Source organism: Ranitomeya variabilis, chromosome 3 (assembly GCF_051348905.1).
Source record: "Ranitomeya variabilis isolate aRanVar5 chromosome 3, aRanVar5.hap1, whole genome shotgun sequence".
NCBI lineage: Eukaryota > Metazoa > Chordata > Amphibia > Anura > Dendrobatidae > Ranitomeya > Ranitomeya variabilis.
In genome coordinates this window covers 708828587-708855397 of record NC_135234.1, presented here as the reverse complement: position 1 = coordinate 708855397, position 26811 = coordinate 708828587, and the positions used below count along the sequence as shown (strand labels likewise).

At 44.6% G+C, this 26811-nt stretch overlaps 1 long non-coding RNA gene across 1 annotated transcript in view; it reads right to left on the bottom strand.

The window, feature by feature from the left end:
- Window positions 1–6299: 6299 nt before the first annotated feature.
- LOC143818545 (uncharacterized) overlaps window positions 6300–26811 on the bottom strand; it is a 112370-nt gene continuing 91858 nt past the window's right edge. Inside the window, exon 5 of the long non-coding RNA XR_013224598.1 lies at window positions 6300–6737. This is a non-coding gene — a long non-coding RNA (uncharacterized LOC143818545). The remainder of the gene's footprint in view (window positions 6738–26811) is intronic.

Genomic DNA, 26811 nt, shown 5'->3' with positions numbered 1-26811 from the left:
CCTGGCTCTCTCACTGGTATTACAGCTGCCGACACAGCTCCGAGAACACAGAGGACTAGGGATCAGCATGGCTCATCGTAAAGCAAACTGTTACACCCAATGGTGGTGCAAGTGGATTTGTGGACACACTGTGCCACAGGGGTGGGTGTGCCTAGGAAGGGGCACAGCTAAGCGGCTACCAGGTGCACACTGAAGCTCCTGATGGTGGAGACATTCGGGGCTGCATCTAGATGCCCAATACCACTCCTGGGCAGATCTCAGTACTGCAGCTGCTGACCCCAGGGGTCAGGTTCGCTGACACTGATTACGGCTATGTTCAAACACACTGGTATAGGATACTGGATCAGGGAATGGCTGCACACTGACCTGGGGACAATGTTCAGACACTGGCCACACCGGGACCAGAGGATTTTGGGAACAGAACTGGCAGCACCGGGACCAGGACACATCGGATTGGCCACTCCAGGACCAGGGGACAACGTTCAGACACTGGCCGTACTGTGACGAAGGGATTTCGGGAACAGGACTGGCCGCACTGAGACCAGGGAACAACATTCAGGCACTGACCGCACCAGAACCAGGGATTCGGGTTCAGGACACTAGCTGCACCAGGATCAGGGGACCTCAACTGCATTGGTAGAGCACCAACTACATAATGATGCAAATCGTTGCTTGGCGACTCCCCAAGGGAGAGGGAGTCTTATATAGAGGATGACTCCCAGCAATTGGCTTGGAGCAATTTTGCAGGCATACACAATTATGCTAAATGCCTCACAGCAACAAGCTGAGGGCATTTACTATATTTGCGTGCTGCCCCTCTAAGAGCAGGGGAGTGCAAGTGCACTCGGCGCCCAAGCGGGAACTGCGGCACGCACACCAGGAAGAAGCAGGAGGATGCTGGGGTACCGCGGGATCGGGGAGTTGAGTGAGCCTCCGTCCCTGCATGGAAGGAGAAGGGGACACCATGCAGGGGCTGACCATTGCGCTACACATTAGAAGAGTGTGTCAATTAGTATTGTTTGTAAATCACAAGATTAAGCTAAACAGGCAGCGGTGTGTCTTGATTGACGACCCTCCCTCTATAATGAACTATACGCAGTACAACAGAAACAATGGTGATGCTTGCAAAAAGTTCTGCTCACAGCCTATTTGTCCTGTCACCTGGATTAAAGGACTTTTATACATCAGAATGTAGTGAGTGCTGCACTTCATGTACTACATGTCAGCAGTATTGTTTGTAGATAGTATGTGTCTGTATAATATCTGGCTTAGAGCAACGTGTGAATTTTGGCACCATATACTGTATAAGTGCATAGTTGACAATAACATTTCCATGAAACAATCCAGGTATGAAATTCAACTTGACTTTATTTTTAATCTGCAATAAAATAAATTGAAGTACTTAGAGCAGATGGGTCAGGATAGCTACAGGTGACTCCTGTATTACTTGGGGTCCCAATTTGTTTTATTTTGGTTCCACTCCTAAGAATGAACTTCCTGAAAGTTTAAGCCACTTTTTGCTATACCTGCAAAACAAGAAACTGTTAGTTGAGCTCTCCTCCCATCTGTCAAATGTTGTTTTTTCTTAGAGTTGACCCCAACCTACCCTATAAATTCATAGGCCTAAGCCCCGGAGAGGTTAGTCTGATAGTATAGGAACACATCTACAGTTTCACCTCTCTAAAAAGAAGCAAAATGCTCACTGGGTTGCTTCCTTGGTTATTCCCTCCACAGGACTCTGCCTTTCTTACTGTTTTGCATTTTGCATCTATCATTATTTCTTTAAGCGTCTGCCTTTTCTCAGTTGGATGGACTTATGTTACCATTATTCATACTTTGCTGCTAGTTATCAGTTTGCAACTATTGAAATTAGCCCATTTGGCAGTTTCCTGGTACCCTACTTGGGCTAGTATGCAATTTGGCACTCTTTTCGGTCTTTTTAATTACTAATATTGTTCTCTCCATCTGCTTGGCTGCACTTTGGATGAATAGCCACTGGGCATTTCTTTACGGACTTTATTTATCTTTTATTCTGATTTAATATTTTGTTTCCTTTGTTAAACCATTATACCCTGGTAGACTTTTGCTCACATTGGTGTTATATTTACTACAGCAACAGTACAACCCAAGTGATTTCTATGGTATTAATGTTTAGGCTTAACTGGTGGAATAACCTTTTGTGTTGACCTTCTTTTATCTGTTTTTATCGTGTTTGTTATTTTAAAAATAAAGATTTACCTTTTACTATTTGATCTGAAAACTCCTGTTACTATATGGGTTTTCCACATCTGAGTAGGTTGCCTTGTCACTGGCAGATGAGCACACACAATTTGATTAAACTGTGAGCTAATTATGACAACGCCAAACTTGTGTAGGTTTTTTATTATTATTTTGTTGATATAAAAAATTCTGAAGTTTGTAAATATAACAAAAAAATGGTGTCAACAGCTAGTGATGAGTGAACGTGCTCTGATAAGGTGTTTACCGAGCATGCTCGTGTGCTAACCGAGTGTCTTTGGCGTGCTCGAATATTATGTTTGAGTCCCTGTGGCTGCATGTCTCTTGACTGCTAGGTAATCCCTGCATGTGTTGCAGCCATTGAACAGCTGCGAGACATGCAGCTGCAGGAACTCAAACATATTTTTTGAGCACACCGAAGACGCTTGGTTAGCACATGAGCATGCTCGGATAATGCCTTATCCGGGTATGTTTGCTCATCACTAGTGTTCACCATTTTCCTAGACCCATAAAGTTTTTATTTTTCCATTAATGAAGTTGGATGTGGGCTTGTTTCTTGCATGGCGAACTGGTTGGTATTAATAAAACAATTAGGGGCACATACAACTTGTAGATTGCTTTTTAGGAAGTAAAGTTAACAAAAAAACACAATTCTGGTGTTTATAGATTTGTTTTCTTTTTACAGCAATTCTATATTGTGATATACAGTATATCTATCAAAACGTTGTTTATTTTTAACTTTATTTTCCTGTCACCTTAGGAAACTTGAACCTGTGATAGTCTGATAACTTGTTTTATATATATATTGCAGTAAAAAACTACAGGACAAATAAGTCTCACATGTGGCACAGGCAAGCCATAATGGCAGCAACAGTGCTTTCAACATACCCCCAGGTGCCATGGTAACCCATTGGTACTGCGCAACTGCTCCATTTAAATGTCGTCAGAAATTGACAGCAGCATCTAAATGAACAAAAGCAGCAATCAGAACTTTCTTCTTCAAAATCTCGAAATTTACAGCCTTCACTTCTCTAATCCACCATGGACAATCAATATAAGCTTCTGGGCCAAATCCTGACTGATGACAACCCAGTCTTGTCTAATCAGTGCTTGGAGTTTATCACCATTTCTATGTTTTTGTTTGTCCACCTGCTTTTTGAGGATTGACCACAGGCAGGTGTGTAACTATTACAATCTCAAAGTTCGCGACCAGGCTCGTGCGGGTCAGGGGCATGCTACCGCCAGTGCAAACTTCAACTGGATGTGCATCCTGGGATGCACATTCAGGTGAAGTATCTTGCAGTGCAGTGACCCACTGGGTCCATGCACTGCAGTACATACTGCTGGCCAATGCGAGGCCAGTAGGGGCTGTGACAATGATCATAGTTTCTGGCCCCTTATGATGCTTCGTTTGAATATCACAGCATACACTAGGGCAGCGTTTCCTAACTCCAGTCCTCAAGACCAACCCAACAGGTCATGTTTTCAGGATTTCCTTAGTATTGCACAGGAGATGGAATTATTGCTTGAGCAGGTGATGAAATTATCACCTGTGCAATACTAAGGATATCCTGAAAACATGACCTGTTGATGGGTCTTGAGGACTGGAGTTGGGAAACACTACGCTAGAGGATATTCTAACATATTGTCATCAGACAAAAAATAGAAAAAAATTGCTGTAGCAATATAATACTGCAATAGCAATTAGGATAAAAATACTTTGCCTTTAGAGCACCCCTTTAAGTATATTACATTTATCAGTAGTGTGTGGATCAGTAAAATGCATGGATAGTATAATATGTAGATCAGTGTATGAATGAACACAATTATAATTTACTTATTTAAGGGACTAGACAATTAAAACATGCTTTACAAGTGCACAGGATAAATTAAATCACATATTTCCGATTATGCCTCATATTTTGTTTTATGGCAAAGCAGCTTTCTAGAGCGCGCCATCCTTTATAGTCTCTCCATGGGCATTATTGAAAAGGCTCTTTTGTATTGTCAGGGAGACTGTGAGCTGCTGTTCACACCATTTATTTTATAAGTGCTTTTGTAGCAGCATTCTCCCCGTTCTCTTTTCTTGAAGCCTTTTCTTCTCTGCCTGCAATATTATTATATAAAAAATATGAGGCAGGATCAGAAAAATGGATGCTAATTCATTCTGTGCACTAGAAAATCATGTGAATCACACATATGTCTTTTAGCAAATAATAATAAAAGTTATTACATTTTAAAAACATATCCCTAAGTGGATCAATGAATAATAGGGACATAATATATGTGGCAAGCATTAAAGGGGTGTTCTCAAGTTTGGAACTTTTTCTCTAGTATAGGATAACGTCTAGTGATGAGCGAATATACTCGTTACTTGAGATTTCTCGAGCACGCTCGGGTGTCCTCCGGGTATTTTTTAGTGCTCGGAAATTTAGTTTTTCTTGCCGCAGCTGAATGATTTACATCCGTTAGTCAGTATAAGTACATGTGGGGGTTGCCTGGTTGCTAGGGGATCGTGCAGCGTTTGGATCTGTTTAATATCTGATCAAAACAATGTACAGACAGTAAGGTGTGACGTTATTTCATGAATGGGTCAGTGTAATGTGTGGATCAGTGTAATCTGTGGATCAGTGTAATGTGTGGATCAGTGTAATCTGTGGATCAGCGTAATGTGTGGATGAGTACAATGTGCGGATCAGTGTAATGTGTGGATCAGTGTATTGTGGATCGGTGTAATGTGTGCATTAGTTTAGTGTGTGGATCAGTACAATGTGTGGATCACTATAATGTATGGATCAGTAGAATGTGGCTCAGTGTAATGTGTAGATCAGTACAATGCGTGGATCAGTATAGGGCGTGGATCCATACAATGTGTGGATCCGTACAATGCAGTACAATGTGTGGATCATTGTAATGTGTGGATCAGTTAAATGCATGGATCAGTATGATGCGTGGATCAGTACAATGCATATATCACTACAAAGCGGGTGTGTCATGCCCGCAGCCACGGGTCAGGTCTACGCTGGGCCGGGAGACCGGCACCTATCAAGCAGCTCCACTAGTACTGCTCACCCTGTCCGTGGCTCCAGACAATCAGCGGCTCCTTTCTCTGCTAGGAATCTGCATCCTCTTGGCAGGTCTCCTGGAAATGCTCTTAGGAGGAGCGCCCCACTTCCTGCGCATACTTAAAGCAGCAGGGCACCTGTTCTCCATTAGGGCTGTCTGTGCTGTGATGCTCTGTGCATAAAAGGCATCCTCCCCCTAAGGGAGGTGCCTGGGCAACGTGTCCATTCTGTGGGATCGTTGCCTCCTGCTCAGGCCACACTCTGCTGTGTTCTGCTATGCAATCAGAAGTCTGTTGTTTTGATTTATACTGATATCTCTGTCTCCATAGAATCCTCTGCTGGCAGTTTCCTTTCCTGGATCCCTCAGAACCATCCGGATACCACTACCGGCTGGATCAGCCTTTCCAGGATTATACAGAGCTTCCAGGGTTCCCTCCATCAGCAGATCCAGTATTTCACAAGTCTCTTTATCTGGTCTCAACAGTTCGTCCCTCTGGTCCGGGATTCATGGCATTTAGGCCTCCTGGTGTTGTGACGGGGGAATCCCTGTATAGGGGTATACCTTTCCCGGTGCTCCACTACACGGTTCAGTGTCATGATCCAGAGGGTCCTCCTCTCAGACACCTTTTCCCTTTTGTTAAGTCTTCTTTAATAAATATCCTTGGTTTATGAAGCTCATTCTTTTGTCTCTTGAGTATACAGCTGTCAATGCACCATCACTGGTCTAGTGAGTCCACTGTACCTCATCACGCCCTGTGGGCGTAACCGTGTGGATATGTATAATGTTTGAATCAGTACAATGCATTGATCAGTATAATGTGTGGCTCAGTATAATGTGGGAATTGTATAATTTATGGATTAGTACAATGTTTGGATATTTTAATCCATATAGTGAGCAAGAAAATGTGGGATACATTTCTTAAACAGATTTTTATTTTTGGAAATATTCATTTACTCTCTACTCCAAAGCATGAACATTGCTATTTCAGACCTGAATACATTTGCACACTGTGGCATCGGGACAGTAATAGAGGAGTGCAGTCAGACCCCGCCTGAAATGTGCAGCAGCATGATGAGGTCAACACGCTGCTGACATCGCAATACTGCTGTCGGCTCTGGGGCCACACATGAAAAAGAGACATTGGGCACTGGTAAGCGCTCTATGGAGGAGATGAAGATTAAATTAAATCTGTCATCATGTTTTTGCTATATAATCTGTAGGCAGCAGGAGATATGAGTTAAAACACAGATTTCAGCAATGCCTCTGCTATTGTTCTGTCTTCTTACACGTTCCCATGATGTGCATTCTGACATACAGCATAAACCTTCTTTGTTTTCCAAAGTAAGCAGACCATTCTGTGTAGTCCAACTTGTTTATTGGTCAACAGATGGATGGATGTATAGAATCAAAATGTATGAATGTGGATGGTTAACCTACAAGAATACATATAACAGGTATAAGTATTCAGCTTAGAATATCACACAATTATGACATTTACATGTCAAAGCACACAGTAAGATGGAGATTGTACATGTGAACACATGACCTAGTAACAATCACCGCCTAATTTAACAACAGTTCTGAATACACAATACCACAGAACAGAGATAGTTCCCTTACCAGATATACTTTATCCAGGACAATGACGCTTTAATAACATAATGCAGGAGAAAGTTTTACACAACTGTTCTGCTAGACTGCTTCTTACAAAATGACTGCTTCACCAGGACCTTCTTACACAAAATGCATTGGATTCTCTGACAATGCAACTGACTGCTTTACAGAAAAATAATATGTAGTACAATTAAACGTCAGCAGATGGTGCTAATTCTACATTTTACGTCTCTAACAGAGTATTACATCTTATTAAAGTGACAACAGTAGCTTATCATTGCTGGGTCACAGCAGCACGTGCATGCTAGTGCAACACGTCATCTGTGAAAGACAGCTCTGGTGTATTGCCAAATCAAAAAATTCTGTGTCAGAACTGCTGCACCCAAACTAAGTGATACATGGTTGGATTCAGTTTCTCTTTGCTTACTTCACGCTACTCTTAGTTGAAGTAGCAAAAACCTGCTGACATATTCCCTTTAAGTGTCATGTTAGAATGGAGTGGCCGGGGGAAGGGAGGGTTGTTACTAAAAGGGAACATAATGTGGGATATTTGGGACATTATGGGGCAATTTTGGACATAATGGGGCAATTAGGAGGGATTGTGAAAAGGGGCATAATATAGCAAGCAGTGGGGGAAGTTGGATCGCCCCCAGGCCCAGTGCAGTGGGGTACTCGGTACCGGGTCCCTTCTGTCTCGGTTCTGGGGATGTCACGGTGGCCCGACCTGGTCCGTGGCCCTGCTATGGGGCGCCCAATTAAAGGTGTAGTTAGTTGTTTGTATGGTGTTCATGACACCACCTGTGGTATTTGGTCAGGATGACCGACGCTGGGGTGATGGAATGGCAGCTAGATGGCATACCTTCCCTCAGGTGAAGTATGTCCCCAGGGCTTCCCAGTAAGGTAGATGATGATGGTGTAGGTCGCAGTAAATAACGAGGACACAGGGTTGCAGTCTCTTTACATTTTACTGAAGACTTCAGCATCCACAATCCAAAGAACTGCTAACAGGGCTGGCTGAATCCGACCGGTCCGAAGGCACATCCAGAGTTCCCTTTGCAGGTGGTAATCAGTAGCCTTCCTACTTGCGCCTGTGTGTTGTAGTACCTCCCTGCTGAGCACCACGAGATAGTCCTCACAACTGTCGTGTATGTTTCTGATATTCTCTCTCTCCGTCCCCCAGATGGTATGGATAGGACGACCCGTATGACGGGGTAGGCCTGGAGTTATTTTATAGGGACCCTATAGACGCCCCTCTCCCACAATTTGCCTCCTTTGTCTTCATTAGGTTAAAGATTGGGCAGCCAACTTGGAATTAACTGTCCTGCCGTAGTTTGAAGTAATGCGTAGAGCCTATTACTCCCTCGGTGTTCCGGCCACCGGCTACGCGCCTCAGAAGGATGTTGCCGATCTTAAGGCAGAACTCCTCCCGGTATTATCTCCTTGTGCTGTGATCTCATTTCTCACTTTTCCACAATATACTCCGCTTCTTGTCCTTTCTTAGGATGCTGCCGCAATGAGGTGCAGGCGCAGCTCCGTAACGTTCTATCTCTTGCTAAGTCTCTGCCAGGATCCCACCCCTGACAGGGACCTCTGTCTGCAGCTCAGATGTTCCTCCTTCTACCCCTGTCTGCCTGACAGGTCTTTCCTGGGTCTCACCCAGTAGCGTTCTCCGACTAACTTCCTATCCAACCCCAGTTTTACCCGAGTGTGAGGAGTGGCCTAGTAGATAGAACCCTTTGCTCCCCCTGGTGGTTGGAGTGTGAAGTGTAGTGTGTGACTGTGATACCTGGTCAGGTGAACTCCTTTAGTGCCATCAGACGTACCATCACTCCCCCTAGTGGAAGAGTGACAATACTGCCAGGACCAGGACTCTGGGGCGCTGCAGACTTGGAAAGGGTCAGTTTAGGGGAGATATGGAAATGGGCAGTATGTGCCAATTATGGAGATGTATGGGAGATATGTGGGGCAGATATGGGAGATATGTGGGGCAATATTATACAGAGGAACAATGTCGGGTGATATTTTGGAGAAGGGTGATATGGGGGATAATTTGGAGAAGGACATTGTGGGGGAGTATTTTGGAGAGGGACAGTATAGAAGGGTCTTTTGGAAGGGGCAGTGTGGGGGTTATTCTAGAGAGGGGCAGTTTGGGGTGATCTTTGCAAGAAAGGCAGCGTGGGAGGGATTTTGTGCAGGTTTGTGCAGGAGTACAGTGAGGGGCAATAATTTATTCAGGGGCAGAACAAAGGAGATATTTCTATTTATGGGGCAGTGAAATTATACTTTTATTTTTAAGGGAACCTTGTCGGGATGTGCTGCTGAACATGGGGAAAAGGGAAGTCTGGAGAGATGAGCTTTGGGCATGAAATCTCATTATGGCGTCTGTATAGCATGAAAGAGAAGGCAGCGACTCCAGCCAGAGAATATGTTGTCTATAAGGTACCTGGATGTGAAGATTGTAAAGATTTACTTGTGATCCTGTATGTGTCTCATCATCATCAGTGTTGTGGTCCATGTATGGTCCACAGTCTAGTGATGGCTGGTAACAACTTGCTGCATCTGCTTACCACTGTTAAGGACATACTGGGAATTGTAGATTCATGTAATGCACATGTATATGGGGTTGACCTGACATTACAATTGATTTCTGTGCTAAGATTGGTTCTCTATACATGCAATGATGGTGTTTCTGGCACTGTACTCATATAGTGAAAATTTTTCTGACACTGCATTCAAGTACTAAATGCATTTATGATTTGCATTCAGGCACTGTCGATGGCTCTGGCTCTGCACCCATGTACTGACGGTGGTTCTGATGCTGCATTCATGTACTGATGGTAGTTTGGGCACTTCATTCAAGTACTAACGATGTTTCTGGTTCTCCATTCATGTACTGATGGTGGTTCTAGAGCTGCATTCATGTACTGACAGTGGTTCTGGTGCTGCATTCACATACTGACAGTGGTTCTGTTGCTGCAATCGTAAATTATGGTGGTTCTGATGCTGCATCAATGCACTGATGGTGGTTCTGGTGCTGCACTCATGTGCTCACAGTGGTAATGAAATTGTACACATGTAGCAATCCATAACGTGTTTAAACTCAGTTTAAGATAGTGTGTGTTCATGCTGATTTTTGAGGGGCCAAAACTGATCAGAAACTCTCCAAATCCTTCTTAAATACTCAAAATGTGGTTCTGTTGATGTATTAATCTACTGATCGTTGTTCTGGTGATGTATTCATGTAACTACCTCTGTAAAAAAAATTGTGGCTCTCGGGATTAGTTCAGTAGGGCAATATGGACTTTCTACCAAAAAATGTTGTGCACCCCTGCCATAAAGCATCTCAGTGCTATCAAGCAGAACATAACTGTTCATGCATTATGACCAGGATTACTACACATAATACAGATTGAGCATCGGGAACTTAGAGCAAAAAAAAGTATCCGTATTATTGAAATTCAATTTACAGATAAAAATAGACTCCAAATCTCAAATGCAATCCTTAAACCAAATCTAACAACCCACTTTAATCCAAGCCCTGAAGGTTGGTTTACTGGTTGGTGACACTTCTAGACCCACGCTACAAGGAGAACTTTCAATCTCTTCGGCATGAGGCAGAGAGTGTACTAAAATGTTGCAGTACCACAGGGCCCTTGTAGCGGAACTACTAAGAAAATTCCCATGTGGGCCGACTTCTTAACTCGGTCTCCTGCAATCTGTCCTGTACCTGCCAATAGATCACCAGGGTGAACGTGCTCTGTATGGTGCATGTTGGCCAAGGGGGCTGTGTTATGACCCCAATGGCGAGGGTCTCAGAGGAACGTGGAAGTCTGCAGAATACAAAAATCCAGCTCATAGGGCAGTGGTAACTGGGTTGACCATATATCTACTCCTAACGCCAACACTAGAAGTAGCCGGGGATCATTCCTACGTTGATTCTAGATGACACGCGCCAGCCGGAGAATCTAGCTACCCCTAGTAGAGGAAAACAAAGACCTTTCTTGCCTCCAGAGAAGGGGACCCCAAAGCTGGATAGAAGCCCCCCACAAATAATGACAGTGAGGTAAGAGGAAATGACAAACACAGAAATGAACCAGGTTTAGCACAGAGAGGCCCGCTTACTGATAGCAGAATAAAGAAAGGTAACTTATATGGTCAACAAAAACCCTATCAAAATCCACACTGGAAATTCAAGAACCCCCGAACCGTCTAACGGTCCGGGGGGAGAACACCAGCCCCCTAGAGCTTCCAGCAAAGGTCAGGATATAGATTTGGAACAAGCTGGACAAAAATACAAAACCAAAACAAATAGCAAAAAGCAAAAGGCAGACTTAGCTGATATAACTGGAACCAGGATCAGTAGACAAGAGCACAGCAGACTAGCTCTGATAACTACGTTGCCAGGCATTGAACTGAAGGTCCAGGGAGCTTATATAGCAACACCCCTAACTAACGACCCAGGTGCGGATAAAAGGAATGACAGAAAAACCAGAGTCAAAAAACTAGTAACCACTAGAGGGAGCAAAAAGCAAATTCACAACAGTACCCCCCCCTTAGTGAGGGGTCACCGAACCCTCACCACGACCACCAGGGCGATCAGGATGAGCGGCATGAAAGGCACGAACTAAATCGGCCGCATGAACATCAGAGGCGACCACCCAGGAATTATCCTCCTGACCATAGCCCTTCCACTTGACCAGGTACTGAAGCCTCCGCCTGGAGAGGCGAGAATCCAAGATCTTCTCCACCACGTACTCCAACTCGCCCTCAACCAACACCGGAGCAGGAGGCTCAGCAGAAGGAACTACAGGCACAATGTACCGCCGCAACAAGGACCTATGAAATACATTGTGAATAGCAAACGACACAGGAAGATCCAGACGAAAAGATACAGGATTAAGGATTTCCAATATCTTGTAAGGCCCAATAAAACGAGGTTTAAATTTGGGAGAGGAGACCTTCATAGGAACAAAGCGGGAAGAAAGCCACACCAAATCCCCAACGCGTAGTCGGGGACCCACACCGCGGCGGCGGTTGGCAAAGCGCTGAGCCTTCTCCTGTGACAACTTCAAGTTGTCCACCACATGATTCCAGATCTGCTGCAACCTATCCACCACAGAATCCACCCCAGGACAGTCAGAAGGCTCCACATGACCCGAAGAAAAGCGAGGATGGAAACCAGAGTTGCAGAAAAAAGGCGAAACCAAGGTGGCGGAACTAGCCCGATTATTAAGGGCAAACTCAGCCAACGGCAAGAATGTCACCCAATCGTCCTGATCAGCAGAGACAAAACACCTCAAATAAGCCTCCAAAGTCTGATTGGTTCGCTCCGTCTGTCCATTAGTCTGAGGATGGAAAGCAGACGAAAACGACAAATCAATGCCCATCCTACTACAAAAGGATCGCCAGAACCTGGAAACGAACTGGGATCCTCTGTCTGACACAATATTCTCAGGGATGCCGTGCAAACGAACCACGTTCTGGAAAAACACAGGAACCAGATCGGAAGAGGAAGGCAGCTTAGGCAAAGGAACCAAATGGACCATCTTGGAGAAGCGATCACATATCACCCAGATAACGGACATGCCCTGAGATAGCGGAAGATCAGAAATGAAATCCATGGAGATATGTGTCCAAGGTCTCTTCGGGACAGGCAAGGGCAAGAGCAAACCGCTGGCACGAGAACAGCAAGGCTTAGCTCGAGCACAAGTCCCACAGGACTGCACAAATGACCGCACATCCCTTGACAAGGAAGGCCACCAAAAGGACCTGGCCACCAGATCTCTGGTGCCAAAAATTCCCGGGTGACCTGCCAACACCGAGGAATGAACCTCGGAAATGACTCTGCTGGTCCACTTATCCGGGACAAACAGTCTGTCAGGTGGACAAGACTCAGGCCTATCAGCCTGAAATCTCTGCAACACACGTCGCAGATCCGGAGAAATAGCTGACAAGATAACTCCATCTTTAAGAATACCAACAGGATCAGCGACTCCAGGAGCATCAGGCACAAAGCTCCTAGAAAGAGCATCGGCCTTCACATTCTTTGAACCTGGTAAATACGAGACAACAAAATCAAAGCGGGAGAAAAACAATGACCAGCGGGCCTGTCTCGGATTAAGGCGTTTAGCAGACTCGAGATACATCAGATTTTTGTGATCAGTCAAGACCACCACACGATGCTTAGCACCCTCGAGCCAATGACGCCACTCCTCAAATGCCCATTTCATGGCCAACAACTCCCGATTGCCCACATCATAATTTCGCTCGGCAGGCGAAAATTTCCTAGAGAAAAAGGCACAAGGCTTCATAACAGAGCAACCAGGGCCTCTCTGCGACAAAACGGCCCCTGCCCCAATCTCCGAAGCATCCACCTCAACCTGAAAGGGAAGTGAGACGTCAGGCTGGCACAAAACAGGCGCCGAAGTAAACCGGCGTTTCAACTCCTGGAAAGCCTCCACGGCAGCAGGAGCCCAGTTAGCTACATCGGAGCCCTTCTTGGTCATATCCGTCAAAGGTTTCACAATGCTAGAAAAATTAGCGATAAAACGACGGTAGAAGTTAGCGAAGCCCAAGAACTTCTGAAGACTCTTAACTGACGAGGGCTGAGTCCAATCAAGAATAGCTCGGACCTTGACTGGGTCCATCTCCACAGCAGAAGGGGAAAAAATGAACCCCAAAAAGGGAACCTTCTGTACACCAAAGAGACACTTTGAGCCCTTGACAAACAAAGAATTTTCACGCAAAATTTTAAAGACCAACCTGACCTGCTCCACATGCGAATCCCAATTATCAGAAAAAACCAAAATATCATCCAGATAAACAATCAAAAATTTATCCAGATACTTCCGGAAAATGTCATGCATAAAGGACTGAAAAACTGAAGGCGCATTGGAGAGCCCAAAAGGCATCACCAAGTACTCAAAATGACCTTCGGGCGTATTGAATGCGGTTTTCCATTCATCACCTTGCTTAATGCGCACAAGGTTGTACGCACCACGAAGGTCTATCTTGGTGAACCACTTGGCACCCTTAATCCGGGCAAACAAGTCAGACAACAGCGGTAAAGGATACTGAAATTTGACAGTGATCTTATTTAAAAGCCGATAATCAATACAAGGTCTCAAAGATCCGTCCTTTTTTGCCACAAAAAAGAATCCCGCACCAAGAGGGGAAGAAGACGGACGAATATGTCCTTTTTCCAGAGACTCCTTGATATATGAACGCATAGCGGTATGTTCAGGTACCGACAGATTAAACAGTCTTCCCTTAGGAAATTTACTGCCTGGGATCAAATCTATAGCACAGTCACAGTCCCTATGAGGAGGCAGTGCACTGGACTCAGACTCACTGAAGACATCCTGATAATCAGACAAATACTCCGGAACTTCCGAAGGCGTAGAAGAAGCAATAGACACAGGCAGGGAATCCTCATGAATACCACGACAGCCCCAACTTGAGACTGACATAGCCTTCCAGTCCAGGACTGGATTATGGGTCTGTAACCATGGCAGCCCTAAAACGACCAAATCATGCATTTTATGTAAAACCAGGAAACGTATCACCTCGCGGTGTTCAGGAGTCATGCACATGGTAACCTGAGTCCAATACTGCGGTTTATTTGCTGCCAATGGTGTAGCATCAATACCCCTAAGAGGAATAGGATTTTCTAATGGTTCAAGAGTAAATCCACAGCGCTTAGCAAATGAGAGATCCATGAGACTCAGGGCAGCACCTGAATCTACAAACGCCATGACAGGATAAGATGACAGTGAGCAAATCAAAGTTACAGACAGAATAAATTTAGGTTGCAAATTACCAACGGTGACAGGACTAACAACCTTAGCTATACGTTTAGAGCATGCTGAGATAACATGTGTAGAATCACCACAGTAGTAGCACAAGCCATTCCGGCGTCTATGAATTTTCCGCTCATTTCTAGTCAGGATTCTATCACATTGCATTAAATCAGGTGTCTGTTCAGACAACACCATGAGGGAATTTGCGGTTTTTCTATCACATTGCACCGAATTAGGTGTCTGTTCAGACAACACCATGAGGGAATTTGCGGTTTTGCGCTCCCGCAACCGCCGGTCAATTTGAATAGCCAGTGCCATAGTATCATTCAGACCTGTGGGAATGGGAAAACCCACCATAACATTCTTAATGGCTTCAGAAAGGCCATTTCTAAAATTAGCGGCCAGTGCACACTCGTTCCAATGTGTCAGCACGGACCATTTCCGAAATTTTTGGCAATACACATCAGCCTCGTCCTGCCCCTGAGACATAGACAGCAAGGCCTTTTCTGCCTGAATCTCAAGATTGGGTTCCTCATAAAGTAAACCGAGCGCCAGAAAAAACGCATCAAGATCAGCCAATGCCGGATCTCCTGGCGCCAGCGAAAAAGCCCAATCCTGAGGGTCGCCCCGTAAGAACGAAATAACAATTTTTACTTGCTGAGCAGAATCTCCTGATGAACAGGGTCTCAGGGACAAAAACAATTTACAATTATTCACGAAATTCCTAAACTTAAACCTGTCTCCGGAAAACAGTTCAGGAATCGGTATTTTAGGTTCTGACCTAGGATTTCTGATAACATAGTCTTGTATGCCCTGCACACGAGTAGCCAGCTGGTCCACACTTGTAATCAAGGTCTGGACATTCATGTCTGCAGCAAGCATAGCCACTCTGAGGTAAAGGGGAAGGAGAAAAAAAAAACTCAGAATCTTCTTTCTTATAATCCCTCTTCTGCAATGCATTAAACATTTAATACTGGCCTGGCAAACTGTTATGACCCCAATGGCGAGGGTCTCAGAGGAACGTGGAAGTCTGCAGAATACAAAAATCCAGCTCATAGGGCAGTGGTAACTGGGTTGACCATATATCTACTCCTAACGCCAACACTAGAAGTAGCCGGGGATCATTCCTACGTTGATTCTAGATGACACGCGCCAGCCGGAGAATCTAGCTACCCCTAGTAGAGGAAAACAAAGACCTTTCTTGCCTCCAGAGAAGGGGACCCCAAAGCTGGATAGAAGCCCCCCACAAATAATGACGGTGAGGTAAGAGGAAATGACAAACACAGAAATGAACCAGGTTTAGCACAGAGAGGCCCGCTTACTGATAGCAGAATAAAGAAAGGTAACTTATATGGTCAACAAAAACCCTATCAAAATCCACACTGGAAATTCAAGAACCCCCGAACCGTCTAACGGTCCGGGGGGAGAACACCAGCCCCCTAGAGCTTCCAGCAAAGGTCAGGATATAGATTTGGAACAAGCTGGACAAAAATACAAAACCAAAACAAATAGCAAAAAGCAAAAGGCAGACTTAGCTGATATAACTGGAACCAGGATCAGTAGACAAGAGCACAGCAGACTAGCTCTGATAACTACGTTGCCAGGCATTGAACTGAAGGTCCAGGGAGCTTATATAGCAACACCCCTAACTAACGACCCAGGTGCGGATAAAAGGAATGACAGAAAAACCAGAGTCAAAAAACTAGTAACCACTAGAGGGAGCAAAAAGCAAATTCACAACAGGCTGTGATGGCACGCTTTTATTTTTAAAAAAAAGGGATTTTACATTGGGGAATTGGGCATGACATTACATTGGGCCTACTTCTTAACTCTGTCTCCTGCAGTCTGTCCTGTACCTGCCAGTAATCACCAGAGTGAACATGCTCTGTACTGTTATAGGCCAGTGAATTTTGGGCAAGGGGGCTGTGATGGCACTCTTATTTTTTTAAAAATGGACCCCACATTGGGGAATTGGGCATGACATTACTTTGGGCCTACTTCTTCATTCTGTTTCCTGCAATGTGTCCTTTAACTGCCACTAGATCACAAGGGTTAACGTGCTCTGTACGGTGCATTTTGGGCAAGGGGGCTGTGATGGCACTCTTTTATTTTTTTAAAAATGGACCCCACATTGGGGAATTGGGCATGACATTCCATTGGGCCGACTTCTTAACTCGGTCTCCTGCAATCTGTCCTGTACCTGCCAGTAGATCACCAGGGTGAATGTGCTCTGTACTGTTATAGTCCAGTGAATTTTGGTCAAGGGGGCTGTGATGGCACTATTTATTTAAGTCCAAAAAGGACAACACATTGAGGAATTGGGCATGACATTAATATGGGCCTACTTCTTAACTCGGTCGCCTGCAATCTGTCCTGTACCTACCAGTAGATCACCAGAGTGAACGTGCTCTGTACTGTTATAGGCCAGTGAATTTTGGGCAAGGGGGCTGTGATGGCACTCTTTTATTTTTTTTTAAATGGACCCCATATTGGGGAATTGGGTATGACATTACATTGGGCCTACTTCTTCATTCTGTCTCCTGCAATGTGTCCTTTAACTGCCACTAGATCACCAGGGTTAACGTGCTCTGTACGGTGCATTTTGGGCAAGGGGGCTGTGATGGCACTCTTTTATTTTTTAAAAAATGGACCCCACATTGGGGAATTGGGCATGACATTCCATTGGGCCGACTTCTTAACTCGGTCTCATGCAATCTGTCCTGTACCTGCCAGCAGATCACCAAGGTGAACGTGCTCTGTACTGTTATAGTCCAGTGAATTTTGGCAAGGGGGCTGTGATGGCACTATTTATTTAAGTCCAAAAAGGACCCCACATTGGGGAATTGGGCATGACATTACATTGGGCCTACTTCTTAACTCGGTCGCCTGCAATCTGTCCTCTACCTGCCAGTAGATCATCAGGGTGAACGTGCTCTGTACTGTTATAGGACAGTGAATTTTGGGCAAAGGGGCTGTGATGGCACTCTTTTATTTTTTTAAAAATGGACCCTACATTGGGGAATTGGGCATGACATTACATTGGGCCTACTTCTTAACTAGGCCGCCAGCAATCTGTCCTGTACCTGCCCGTAGATCACCAGGGTAAGCGTGCTCTGTACTGTTATAGGACAGTGAATTTTGGGCAAAGGGGCTGTGATGGCACTGTTTTATTTTTTTAAAAATGGACCCCACATTGGAGAACTGGGCATGACATTCCATTGGGCCGACTTCTTAACTCAGTCTCCTGCAATCTAAAATGTACCTGCCACTAGATCACCAGGGTGAACGTGCTCAGTACTGTTATAGGCTGTTGAAGTTTGGGCTAGAGGCATGCGATGGAACTAGTGTATTTTTAAAAAAGGTACCCTCATTGGGGAATTGTTTGACAGATCATGCACTGCATTACAAGTCTCAGAGACCCACACCACTACATTGGCCCCAATTCTTAACTCTGTCTTCTGCAATGTCTCTTCCTTATCTCCGACGACATGACCTGGGTGAACATGCTTTGTACTGTTATAGGCCCGTGAAGTTTGGGCAAGGGGGGCTGTGATGGCAATAGTATATTTTTAAAAAAGGTACCCCCCATTGGTGAAACCACATCCTTGATGGCAAACACTTCACATTTGTGTACCTTAAAGAGCTCACTTGAAAAGGTCCTTTTTGTGTTGCCTGGTTGGTCAAATTGGACACAATATACTTCATATAAATTTGATAAAGCAATGCTGTTAGTTTGGCTCAGTAGTTCATTAAAAATATAACTTTGTCCACTATATTAGTTACTCTCCTTGACAGCCATAACTTTGGCTGCCTCAAATGTTCAAATGGCGAATATACAAATGGCGATTTGTAAACAAGATTGAAATACTGTACACCAAATGCATTCAGACAATCACATAGCTGCATGTCTTGTAAAACATTTAGAGATTTGACAGACAAGGCTCATAGTGACACAATCTTGATAAATGTTTGTTTACTCACTTCACAAACAGTTCGAAGCCTCTATATGTTTGCTGTTTGTCATTGTAAAACATTAAGGTTTACTGAAACTCTGCCTGTGGTGGTTTGATCTAAATCCTTGTGGCTTTTATTTTCTAGGGGTTTATGGCCCCTCGTCTGATGAGTCCATGGTATCTCAGTTTCATCCAACCTTGAAAAGTGTCCACTTCAAAGGTCTGGGTGAAACTAGAGTTACTACATAGTGTAAATCACTATATAAGACCAGAGAGACTAAGACAGATGCCAAAACTGGGGTACCTGTACATGAACAGTGTGCTGATACCTACATAATTGGAGACGCCCATGCAGTGTAAGTAATCTCCCAGGGGTTCTCTGTCTTGGTGTTGCTTCTCGGATATTCCAGATGGATGATATTTAAAAGCCTCTTGGTGATGATCTAAGTAGACTGTATGAAGTTAATCTTCATATATACGTAATCAGTATATTTATGTAATCCTTATATGTACTTATTAACCTTTGTATGTTACTGTTAACATACACAAAAATATACGCATTCACACTATTCAATCTTAATATTCCTTGAATTTTGTAGTTTGCAATGAAATTGCTTTGTATTGCAAGGATTAGCCTTTTTTAAAGCCGTATCTGAACCTTAGTGTTAAAAAGATGGCAAACACAATTGCCAAATTCTCCTGTAAATAATTCTGCAAAGAGGGAACCATCATACCATTAAAAAATATGAGTGGATTTTCATGGGCCCATCCAGTATGTGGGTTCCAAGGCGTAATGGGGTGCATTTGACTGACTATGCAGCAGGGCTCGCCTTCCTGCCAATGTGTAAAACAAAGTAGTACGGGAGTACAAAATGCATATTGTGAAGTGGATTTTCATGGGCACATCCACTATGTGGGTTCCAAGGCCTAATGGGGTGCATAAGACTATGCAGCAGGGCTGGCCTTGCCGCCAATGTGTAAAACCAAGGAGTACGGGAGTACAAAATGCATATTTTGAAGTGGATTTTCATGGGCCCATCCAGTATGTGGGTTCCAAGGCCTAATGGGGTGCGTATGACTGACTATGCAGCAGGGCTCACCTTCCTGCCACTGTGTAAAACCAAGGAGTACGGGAGTACAAAATGCATATTGTGAAGTGGATTTTCATGGGCACATCCACTATGTGGGTTCAAAGGCTTATTGGGGTGCATATGAATTGGTAGCAGGGCAGGCCTTGAATTCAATGCAACACTTTTTCTGGAGTCCCCCCTGGACATCTTATGACAGGGGTATTGTGGTGCGTCGTAATTCTTGGCAGCCCATCCACTCACAGCATAGGCTACAACAGCTTAGGAGACCCACTGTTTCATAATGGCCCTTTAAGAAGATTAATGCCGCCTGATGCACCAGTAAAAATAGACTCTGTGACTTTAAGAGTCCCTCCTTCGTAAATGAAACAAGATGGGTCTGCTTATGTGTCGCCCACCACATGGCCAGCTAGGGGTGTTAAATGTTACAATGACATTTCCCAGTGAATGCATTTGTAGTGGTTGAAAGCAATGTTAAAGTTGAAAAATGCTTCAAAAATGCTGCGTCTGAACTAAGCCTAAGTGGGAGAGGAAATTTTCGGTCTGGGGTTAAATATTTGGCCTTACAGGCAAGTCATTAACCTGCAAAGGATGTACCTTGACATATTTCCAAGCAAAACCCGTTTTGGCTTCCTTTTCATGTGTTTTTTGTGGCACTGGGAAAAATGGCATGAATCTCGGAAAAAAAATGATTAAGGCTGTGAACTAGGAGTCAGGAATGCTTCTAGGGGCGATCCCCATGAGGTTCTTGTGTCATTTGAGCAGTACAGGTCCTTCTCAAAAAATTAGCATATAGTGTTAAATTTCATTATTTACCATAATGTAATGATTACAATTAAACTTTCATATATTATAGATTCATTATCCACCAACTGAAATTTGTCAGGTCTTTTATTGTTTTAATACTGATGATTTTGGCCTACAACTCCTGATAACCCAAAAACCTGTCTCAATAAATTAGCATATCAAGAAAAGGTTCTCTAAACGACCTATTACCCTAATCTTCTGAATCAACTAATTAACTCTAAACACATGCAAAAGATACCTGAGGCTTTTAAAAACTCCCTGCCTGGTTCATTACTCAAAACCCCCATCATGGGTAAGACTAGCGACCTGACAGATGTCAAGAAGGCCATCATTGACACCCTCAAGCAAGAGGGTAAGACCCAGAAAGAAATTTCTCAACAAATAGGCTGTTCCCAGAGTGCTGTATCAAGGCACCTCAATGGTAAGTCTGTTGGAAGGAAACAATGTGGCAGAAAACGCTGTACAACGAGAAGAGGTGACCGGACCCTGAGGAAGATTGTGGAGAAGGACCGATTCCAGACCTTGGGGAACCTGAGGAAGCAGTGGACTGAGTCTGGTGTGGAAACATCCAGAGCCACCGTGCACAGGCGTGTGCAGGAAATGGGCTACAGGTGCCGCATTCCCCAGGTAAAGCCACTTTTGAACCATAAACAGCGGCAGAAGCGCCTGACCTGGGCTACAGAGAAGCAGCACTGGACTGTTGCTAAGTGGTCCCAAGTACTTTTTTCTGATGAAAGCAAATTTTGCATGTCATTCGGAAATCAAGGTGCCAGAGTCTGGAGGAAGACTGGGGAGAAGGAAATGCCAAAATGCCTGAAGTCCAGTGTCAAGTACCCAGTCAGTGATGGTGTGGGGTGCCATGTCAGCTGCTGGTGTTGGTCCACTGTGTTTCATCAAGGGCAGGGTCAATGCAGCTAGCTATCAGGAGATTTTGGAGCACTTCATGCCTCCTGGCACCTGCTCACAGTGCCAAAACCACTGGTAAATGGTTTACTGACCATGGTATTACTGTGCTCAATTGGCCTGCCAACTCTCCTGACCTGAACCCCATAGAGAATCTGTGGGATATTGTGAAGAGAAAGTTGAGAGACGCAAGACCCAACACTCTGGATGAGCTTAAGGCCGCTATTGAAGCATCCTGGGCCTCCATAACATCTCAGCAGTGTCACAGGCTGATTGCCTCCATGCCACGCCGCATTGAAGCAGTCATTTCTGCCAAAGGATTCCCGACCAAGTATTGAGTGCATAACTGAACATTATTATTTGATGTTTTTTTTGTTTGTTATTAAAAAACACGTTTATTTGATTGGACGGGTGAAATATGCTAATTTATTGAGACAGGTTTTTTGGGTTATCAGGAGTTGTATGCCAAAATCATCAGTATTAAAACAATAAAAGACCTGACAAATTTCAGTTGGTGGATAATGAATCTATAATATATGAAAGTTTAATTGTAATCATTACATTATGGTAAATAATGAAATTTAACACTATATGCTAATTTTTTGAGAAGGACCTGTATTTCCATCATTTTCAGACGTTTTTAGACTTTAAAAGGGCCCCAGGGGGAAATTGCGGAAAAAATACTCGGGTCTCCCATAGACTTACATTGGGCTCGTTGTTCTGGCCAAGTACCCGAGTATTCCAATTTGCTCGAGCTGAGCAACGAGCACCCGAGCATTTAAGAGCTCGCCCATCACTAATGATAATGTGTGCAAACTGTAAAGGACTGAGGAATATGTTAGCGCTGTATAAAAATAAAGATTATTTATTTATTATGTGGTAGTCACACAGTCTACATTTCTTATTTATAAATAGCAAAAATAATTGGAGAACATAATATGCTAATTTGGGAAGATGACAGTTAACTTATTAAATCAAGCACAGTAAAAATAATACCCAAAGCACATTTATGGACGTATGCAGGACTAAGTGCATAATTCAATGAGAAAATAACTAAACAGACAAAGGCAGTCTTAAAGTCCAGATAAATAAGTGAAAAATCTTTATTTAAATAATGAACAGGTAAAAGCACAGCAGAAATAGGTTGTGCCAACAAAACAGCACACAGACGGGGGCCAGTGCAGACACATGAGGATTGGTGTTACATATTTCATAAAATAACCTACGAATAATGCCACAATCAGAATAGGATAAGAATAAGGCTACTTTCACACACAGCATATTTGCTGCGTATTTTTACGCGCGCGTATTTTGCTGCTGCTTTACCTGCGTTTTTTTACGCAGGCAAAAAACGCAGCTGCTTTCACACACTGCGTTTTTTGCTGCGTTTTTTGCAGCTGCGTTTTTTTCAGCATTGTGTACTGAAAATAAAGTTTGTTTGAAAAAAAAAAAAAGGGGAAAAAAAAAAGAGTCATTGAGGTCATTTCCTGTCTTTATGACTCGGAATACAATACACACTGGAGTTAACATCATGTCGATTCTGCCAGCTGCAATGGCCTTGAGCCAAAGACGCCTCAGCAAGCGGAACAGACATCAGCTGGGGTTTACTAACCCCACTGTCACTAACCCCAGGTTACTAGGGCAGGCGTCAGTCAGACGCCCCCCCTCGTAACCCTGTACGGTAAGGGTATGTTCACACGATCCTGATTTCAATCCTTTTTTTTCAGGACAAAAACCGCAGCTCTTGGCAGAAAACGCAGGTGCGTTTTTGGTGCGTTTTTGATGCGGTTTTTAGTGCGTTTTTTTATGCAGTTTTCTCTGCAGATTGTCTGTGTTTGACACAAATAAAGCTTTAACTGCAGTGGGGGAAAAAAAAAAAGAAATGATGTCATTTCCTTGTCCAACCCTTTTCTTCTTCCATCCTCCATTTTGGGACTAAACACCAAAATGAGTGGACGTGTTTTGAATGACAGCGCTCCGCAGAGTGCTGAGCGTAGGCCAGATCACAGCTCGCGGATCCAGCTCTATCCAGCTATTTAAGTCTACGTTCACATTTGCGGTCTGCGCCGCAGCGTCGGGCGCCGCATGCGTCATGCGCCCCTATATTTAACATGGGGGCGCATGGACATGCGTCGCACTTGCGTTTTGCGCCGCATGCGTCACTGCAGCGCACGCATCCGGCCGCAGAGGACGCAGCAAGTTGCATTTTTGCTGCGTCCAAAATCAATCAAAAAAAGGACGCATGCGGCGCACAACGCAAATGTGAACATAGCCTAAGTGCCACGTATTTAAGTGCCACGTATTTCTTTGCCACGTATCACGTATTTCAGTGCCACGTATTTCAGTGCCACATATTTCAGTGCCACGTATTTCAGTGCCACGTGCCACGTATTTCAGTGCCACGTGCCACGTATTTAAGTGCCACGTATCACGTATTTCAGTGCCACGTGCCACGTATTTCAGTGCCACGTATCACGTATTTCAGTGCCACGTATCAAAGTGCCATGTGCCACGTATCAAAGTGCCACGTGCCACATATTTCAGTGCCACGTGCCACGTATCAAAGTGCCACGTGCCACGTATCAAAGTGCCACGTGCCACATATTTCAGTGCCACGTATCTAAGTGACACGTGCCACGTATCAAAGTGCCACGTGCCACGTATTTCAGTGCCACGTGCCACGTATCTAAGTGACACGTGCCACGTATCAAAGTGCCACGTGCCACGTATTTAAGTGACACGTGCCACGTATTTCAGTGCCACGTATCACGTATTTCAGTGCCACGTATTTAAGTGACACGTATCACGTATAAGTGCCACGTGTCACGTATTTAATTGCCACATATTTAAGTGCCACGTATCAAGATTTTCCATGGAGAACAGACACATCCAGAGATATGTCTGCTCTCCACGGCTGCAGCAACACACTGACAGGAGCCATAGTTCCTGTCGGTGTGTCACTGCGCATGCGCGAGCGAGTTTACCGGCGGTCATTGACCCCGGCACTCTCGCTTAACGGCAGTGCTGCGTGGGAAAGTTCAACGCAGCTGTACTGCTGTTAACCGAGACGCCGGAGTCATTGAACTCCGGGACAGTACGCGATACACTGCTAGGAGCTTCGCTCCTGGCAGTGTATCGCCGGAGAGCAGCCGATCGGCGTGGGACACTCGTTTTATGGATTCTGCGGACAGGGAGTATGGATTTGGTTTATTATTTTTGGATTTTTTCCTGGAGGATCGAGGGCTTCGCCTACAAGTGTGCTGTTGGTGAGTATATACTCTATGTTATGTGTTTTATGTACTGTGTGTCATGTATGTGTATTGTGTGTAGGTGTTTTGTGTAACTTTACAATTGTGCTAAGTCGCCGGACACAGGGACAACTCTCCCATCCTAATGCCGGATGGGAGTAGTAGTCCCATACGGCGACTTAGCACAATGGTGGCACTAGCGTCGCATGGGGACACGCACACGCACACACACACACACACACACACACACATACACACATACCAAATCGATCAGCAGCCCCACGTTTAAGGACTCCATGCTGCTTCACTGGGGGGCGGGGGCTTCCCTCTTCCTGTCCGACGTCACGTCCGGTCCTGGGTGTCAACCCCTCCGTACAAAGACGCCGACACCCAGGACAAAGGCGCTGTGTGTGGAAGGTAATATGGGGCCCTAGGGGGATACGCAGACACGCCGCTGCGTAAAGAATTGACATGTCAATTCTTTTTACGCCGGCGTGTTTGCAGACAAAAGCGCCGCGTTTTTTTGCGGTGTGTCTGAACGGCAAAGTGACGGCAGACGAAAATGACATTGCGCATTTTTGAAAAGCGCCCGCAAAATAGCGCTCAAAAATGCGCTATGTCTGAAAGTAGCCTAAGTATCATAGCTACCAGTTTATGCACATAGTTAAATACACAAACCTAGTAGTACGATAAATCAAGATAGGCCAATAAACCATAGCTACCAGATTGAACACATAGTGAAATACACAGACCTAATATCAATATTACAATCAAGGGTGTTATGATCCTGGTGGTAGGATCTCAAACTGACCTGACACATATACCCTGAATATATAGGACAAGTTCTGGGGATGTGGAAGCTATACTGATCGCAATCCTGATCCTATCCAAACACACTAAAGGCAGCTGTGGAGCGTTACCTGAAAACCTAGACGCCTCGTCACAGCCTGAGAAACTGACTACCCCTAGAGAGAAAGCAAAGACCTCACTTGCCTCAGAGAAATATCCCCAAAGTTTTAGATAGCCCCCCACAAATAATAACGGTGAGTTAAAAGGAAAACACAAACGTAGAGATGAAACAGGTTTAGCAAATGAGGCCCGCTAATACTAGATAGGCAGATAAAGATAGGTGTCTGTGCGGTCAGTACAAAAACTATCAAAAGTAAACCACGCAGAGAATACAAGAACCCCCACACCGACTCACGATGTGAGGGGCGCACTCTGCACCCAAGAACTAACCAGCAAGCAAAAAATCACATGAAAGCAAGCTGGGCTGAACTCATCACATAATGAGAAACGTTTTCAAGGAAATAATGAGAAACTGAACAAGCAAACTTAGCTTCTCATAGCAGGAGACTGGTCACAAGGAATATTCAGGAGAGCACAGGATCAGGACTGAATACACCGACAGCAGGCGACAAGTAAAGGTCCAGGTGAGTTAAATAGGCCCAGCCTAGCAGGAGATGAAACAGCTGAGCCCAGCCATATCGCTAAAGGCCACCAGAGGGAGCCCAAGAACAAACTCACACAGTACCACTCATGACCACAGGAGGGAGCCCGAGAACGGAATTCACAACACAAGGGTAAGTGTTGGAGGTAAACATACCAGGTAGTCAGAGATACCAAGCCTCACGCGGTCATCAGCCCACCCTGACGTGCGTTTCGGAAAGATTCCTTCGGAAGGAAGCGAATAGCTTTGGATAAGTCCTTAGAGAGGTGTATCTAGGCATTCTGGCACCCGGGGCAAGAATTCAGTTTGGCGCCTCCCTTCCAAGCACATATGCGATTTGCACACTTAGTCATGTACCGACGAGCCGCTCTCCCTAATGCTATCAATGTTCAGTGAAAAACTGAGAGAAGCAGGAAGAGAAGCTGGTTGCCACAGGACCATAAGTATAAAAATTGCATGTGCGTGAAGTGTCAATGTGATGACTACTGTAACCTGCAGAGCTGAATCCTGACAGTGAGCTGAATCCTGATATTGCAGGCTTCTGAATTCTCACAATGAATGCACTGCACACTTTTAGGATTCTACCTTGCTGGTGGAAAGAGTGAACGGTCATTTCAGCACAAGCATGTGATTTGTATACTTCTG